Raw genomic sequence first — 6,719 nt, 5'->3', positions numbered from 1 at the left:
ATGTAATCAACCTACCTAAGGATAAACTCAGGCTCCTGTCGCATTCTACACGGGCTGAAGGAGAACTTATATAACAAATAGCTAGCTTCTTTTGCAAATTAGCGGTTCTGCGACAGGAAGCCGGAAGCTCCAGAACATCTGCTAATTGACTGCAGAGCACTTTGCATAAAGACCCTTGTATCAATGTTTCCAAATACGGATCACATCGCCTCACTAGAAGTTAAATACACCAGAGACATTAAATTTTAGGCCTAGTATGATACAAGAGGACTTTGCAGGAGCCGGGAGGTAAAATTTGGACGATCGGCGTGATACCGCTCACATTTCGATGGAACCTCCTTTCTCAGGAAGTCAATTGAGTCCGATACTGATCATATTTGGTATATAATGTTACCTTGACATTTCTCTCTTCCAGAGCAAAAACAAACGAAATCGGAGTATCACCACGCCTACTTCACAATTTTTGCTCAATTTTAAAATCCATCAGAGTCCTTCACTTTAAAGTGTACAAATCTAGCACTACAACGGTAAATTTTTTCCGAGTTGGCAGTCCTTGACCGTAGGGTAGATTCGACTGTGCGCTTAGTGTCTATGACCAAAAATTGTCCATGTCGGAGCAAAACTATTCAGGCCATCAGATACCGAATATGTGGAAATGCATTTTATAGAAAATCTCGGTTCATCTGTGAGATATACAGTATATAGACTATATGACAAAAAATTTGGTTGAATTGGATCAATAATATCTCTGGTTCCCATATACCAAATAGAAAGAACTTCTGGTTGACTTTATACCGCATATATTGGGAAATGTGTGAGTTGTTTTTCTAATAAAGTTGTATCTTTCTATCTAAAATCGATGAAATCGGGTTAAAGCTTGCTATAGACCTCATATGAGTATAACTTACAAGCCTTTAGACCTGAATGTATTAGCCCGGATTGATCCTGTCAAGTTGCAGAAGTAAGAAATATTCTGTTATACCCGAACTTATCTCGTCCGATACTTCTTTCTACAGCATTTATGATAAAATTATTTTAAAGAAATCCCCCTCTCCTAGGATCCTGTTGAAAGCGCTTTCGACAACAGATATACTTAATAATTCATCTTCCTAGCTTTGCCAAATGAAATTTTTGGTCCTTAGGAATTCGATTATTGCCTTGGTAGCAATGAATTATGTTAAGGAAACCATATCCAGATCACATGTCATTTCGGTGTCTTCGATTCCGTTTGGGTAAATATAATAACAAAGATGCGAAACGCTTGGGAAGGCCAATTGTAAAAAATGTTAATAAAACTACGGATACGCTTGGAACATTTTAAGTGAGGCTAGATACAAAAAAAACTAAGGAAAGTTTTGCCATGTGTTTGGTAGGGCAGGAAATCATCAACTAAGAGCTGCTCTCAGCCAAACTTTTGATTTGAACCAATACTGTCAATGACCATCTGAGCGAAGCAATCACGGCCAGCTATGGTTATTAGCAGTGTAATTGTATTCCATCAGGACAACATATCGATAGTGGTTCACCAGTAACTCCAGACGCTTGGCGGAGATATTCTTATATATCCATTTTATAGTCCGGACCGGGCACAAAGTGACTAGTACTTTTTCCTGCCTATGGCTAATGAATTTGCTGATGAAAAAATAGCCCCAAGAGCAGCCTGTGAAAGTCGACAGTCACTGCGTTTGCCAAAAAGAAAGTGGATTTCTATGAGAGTGGTATTATGAAATCACCATCAAATTGGCAACAAGCTACCGAACAAAACGGTTTATGCCTTTAACTACACTTGTAATATTATTATTACCTTCTTTATTGATCTTGAGAAAGCGCTAGGTAGTACTTTTATTAATGTGAAATTCTCTCGTTATTATCTGGGCATATTTCAGAGTTGATCAGATGTGTTCGGGGATTTGTGCAGAATATTATAGAGATGTTGTCAGACATTAGTAGATCCATATACGCCTATATTTGTACGAGGTTGAATTTTGACGCAGGACGCTGATCTAATTGAAGCTTCAGAACAAATTATCATATTATCAGTAGTCACTTTTGTAGATTAAAACATACACAATTTGTTAATATCTGCGACTTAACGACCGCATTTTAACGAATAATCTATCTATTGTTATTATACAGATTTTGGAATCCAGCAACGAAGAACAACGACCACCCAACGAGGCTAATGGCAATACATTGGCGCAACGTGCCTCCTGGTTAAACAAGTTGAATGCCATGGATGGTGTGGATACGCAACGAAAATATGGCACACGTGGCATCTACGACAATGGACGTTACTATTAAATTACAAACCGCGATGGAAAGAAGTAGAAAAATATGTGAAAAGAAGTTAAGTGAAGGCGTTGACGACCAAAAAATATAATGAAATTAAACCAAAACCACATTGAAGACAAACAAGAGTAAGCGCGAAGATTGTAATGTGCCAAAATGATCAAAGAATATAGAAAGTGAAGTAAAAGCGTTAGTTATATAAAAAGATATTTTTGATTTTGGAATTGCCAATTATTATTTAATGCACGTTTTTCATATATAATAGGGTAAAAAATATGTTAAGGAAATAATTTAAAAAATTTTCAAAGTTATTACAAGCTCCTTAGCAGAAAAGAGAGATTTAGATAAAAGCTATTAGAGATGAAATCTTTCGCTTTATTAAGTAATATTAGGGCTAGAAAGCTTTCACTTTAATTCTTTTAATGGTATTGAAAGTTTTTAAAGATAATTATATTGGGGTAAAAAGCTTTCATATTGTCTGTTATTGAATTATATTATTGCTCGAAAGCTTTCACTTTGGCTCTTCATGAGCTGATAACGAAAGCTTTCTTGCAAGTTGTTATAGATTTTGTTTTTGTAAATGCCTTTGATACAAATCCATTAGCTTATAACAGTATTCACCGAAAGCTATAAGAGCAAGCATTCTTTGTGGTTTGCAAAGCATAATTTAAATACCGTTACTTGAATTTTTGATAATTGAGACCTATAAATATGGTCATTTTTAAAAGTTTTATCTTCATTTTCCCCGCTGGAGCAACCGAGCTTTAAGCTCAAATGGCAGTGAACGCTTAAGTAGGAAACATTTTAGAGGAGTGAAATATTTTGCATTTTTTCTCTGCCCTTTAAAAAGTTCTACTTCCTGAATTAAAATATTTTGTGTCTTTGGAGCTTTCAAGTTCTGTGGAAATATTTGCAAAATCACAAAAGATTTGGTATGCCTATTTATAAAACTTTTGAAAAAATAAGAACGCTCTTAAATTTTGTATTTTAATATAAAAGTTTTTTCGAAGCTTTTTTAAAGCTTTTGATTGTAGCAAGTGAACATTTAATAAAAAATTACATGTTTTATGAATTTTCTTAATCAATCTATTTAAAAAGTAATGCCATAGTCAAAGTGAAAGCTTTTGAAGTAGCTAGCTTTCAGGTTATGTTACTAATTTTCTCTTTGCTGAGGAGCTTTTTGGGTTCATTTATATTTTTTGACCATTTTATCGTGCTAGTTAACTTATTTTAGTGTTTATTTAAATGTAAAAGCATAGAACTTAGTGAAAAAAGCAAGCTTACGCCTGCGAATAGAATTTTCGAGATTGAATTGAATTTTCGAGACTCATTGATTTTTAAAATCTTTGCAAATTTATAACAAAAATACTGTTAATTTCTCCCAACAAAATTATAACAATTTGTAGTATATACATATTCATCGATCTATATACTCGTATGTATGTGCTAAACCTATTTGAGTAAAGAAAATCTTTAAATGTTCCTATATATGCATGTAACAACAACAATAATTAACCATATGTATGTATATTATATTTAGCTTTTAGTAGAAAAATGTTTGCCATGAAAATGTTATTTTTAGCAATTTAATCATTCATATATGGATATTGTGTAATTGTATTTAAGTGAGCGGCGGACAACAAAAACAACTGTTATGTATTATATGTATATGTAATATGTACTAAACATCTACTCCTAACTATTATAACTGTAATTGTAAATGTTGACATGAAAACAATAATTTTTCGTAGTTTTTAGGCCAAAGCAAATACAAACGTGGAAAATACCGAAAAAAACATTAACAAACTAAATGAGTTAACAGTAAATATTTTAAATTAAATTATATATATACTTATATATATTTATAGTCAAGACGATAGCAAAATTATACGTTCTATACCAAATGAAAACATTTTAAGTGAAATTTTAAATAAATACTCACATATATACTCGTGCATATGTACATATGTTGTATCAATCAAACTTGGGCAGCTTTATGTTTGAACAATAAATAAAAGAAAACTAAAATATTTATTCTTGTTTTAATTTTCTTGTGACGCGAGAACGATTAATTGGAATCAGTGAAATAAATATTGAAAGCTTTCATATACATATAATAAACATTGAGAGCTTTCATGCAAAAGCTCATACTGAGAGCTTTTATGCAAAATCTCATACCTAGTTATGCTAATTCGGATTAAATAAGCAAGTAAAGTCCTCTCTCGACAAATAAAGATTAAATTCTACAAATCACTCATCATCCACGTCCTGCTATATGGTGCAGATACAAGAGATTCGAGAGAAAGGTTTATGGGCCTTTGAGCATAGGCAACGGCGAATACCGTAGGCGATTAAATGATGAGCTGTACGAGATATACGACTTTGACATAGTTCAGCGAATTAACAGGCTACGCTGGCTAGGTCATGTCGTCCATATGGATGAAAACACTTCCGCTCTTCGATACCCGCCACGGGAAGCAGACGAAGACCTCTACTAGGTTGGAAAGACCAGATTGAGAAAGACCTGGCTACACGTAAAATCAATTGGCTCCAAACAGCGAAAGGAAGAAGACTTACGATATATAATAAGTGATCCGTTATGAACCATTTCTTCGAGGATAGTAGCGTTGCTTTGGGTAAATATTCTTGCCAAGTTTGAAAACTAATGTAATTTGGCATAGGGGATCGCAGTAGCAAGGGACCTGAGGCCTACAACTCTTGAGAAAATGGGTGCGGCTACGCCCTCTAATAGGTTTAATATACATATATCCTAAGTCGCTTAAGGTAGAACATCCAAATTCGCTCAGGGAAGATCGCTGGAACCTCAATGGACACTGTAAAATTGGATGAAACAAAGTGATTACCCCGTCTACTTCCCGTATAACTGTTCCGTTAAAAACTAACAAAAACGCGGTAAATCTATAAATAATTACCAAGAGGCATTAAATTTTAAAGCTGAGATGATATTAGAGTACATTATAGAAGACGGAGTCCAAAATGCGCGATGAGCTTGGCATATTCCGGTGAAAAGCCATATCTCAGGACCTACTCTATTGATATCTATCAAATTTGGTACTTGTATACTATATATAGATATACGAGGATATTGTTATCTTGACATTCCTATGTTACAGTGCGAAATCGGACTACAATCACGTTTACTTCCCATATTACACAATTTTAGATTCCATCTGATTTTTTCATTTTCCAGAATGCAAATCAAGCACCAGAATGTATTAGGATAAAGCTTAGCCCGAATAGTTCTGTGGTGTTTCATCTTATGACCAAAAATTATGATGCCTATTTGGTCATACTAATATGTGGATCAAAGTTATAATAGCGAACTTTTTATCGAAAATATCAGTCAATCTGTGAGATATACTATAGAAAGTCGGACTCAATTCTTTGCCAATTATAGTGTTCCTATATCTGAAAAATCGGTTCAATCGGATTAGTAATTTCTTTAGCCCCATATACCTAATAGAAAGATTTTCCAACATCCAGTTGACTTTATACGCTAGACCTCATATAATTTAAAACCCATTGAACCTGAAGGTTTCCCTGGTTTTGACTCTGGTAGGTTGCAAGGGTGTGATATGTACGGTTATACCCGAACTTAGCCAATCCTTACTTGTTTAGAATGCATTCGAAGAATAAACGCTTGGGCCATGGCATCACTAACGAAATGATATAATTATTTTGAAAATTTGACAGGTTTCCTAAGTTCTCTGTATACAATTTCAAGATCATTTATTAACTCGCAATAAAGTGAGGTTATGTTCCCAGTATTTTTCTTTGATTGTTTTCTTACTTTATACGGTTTTTATCATCTAATTTCTCTGTCATGAATCAGTGACTTTTCAATTATTTGTTACAAAAACAACTAAACTGACAGAAAATTTGAAGGTTTAGAAAATGAGAAAGTTCTTCTATCCCTTACGCTTTCGGACTTAAATCATAATGAATGCTTACGACACTGGCTTAAGTTTTTTTTTACTGGAAAAGCTTTACGAAGAGTTCAATCATCTTCAAACACATCACTTAATAAAATATTATAATCAATTCGTGAAACCCCAACTTGTTTACTTCACCAAGTGCTTGTGCACTTAAAGGCTATCAATGAACCGAAATTATTCTTACAAATGTAATGTAACACCAAGGCATAGTAAGTAAGTGTATTCTCGCAAACTACGTCAGTGTGGGAGATGTCTTCAAAGAAATTTCCGAGAAAGGCGTGTGTGCAATAAATTTGATGAGGAAGGTCAAGGGCCTTCACCAAAGCGCGCCATCATTCATGCGTTCGCTAAGTATGTAAACAAAGGCGGCAAAAGAACAATGTAGATGATGACATCAACGCACACAAGAAGAAGAAGAAGGAACATACAAAAAGTACGCAAGTCAACCCAAAAACAAAAGCGGTTTTTGTTAAG

The sequence above is a fragment of the Bactrocera tryoni genome, chromosome 2 (genome assembly GCF_016617805.1).
Source record: "Bactrocera tryoni isolate S06 chromosome 2, CSIRO_BtryS06_freeze2, whole genome shotgun sequence".
Taxonomy (NCBI): Eukaryota; Metazoa; Arthropoda; class Insecta; order Diptera; family Tephritidae; genus Bactrocera; species Bactrocera tryoni.
Note: the sequence above shows the minus strand (reverse complement) of the source record.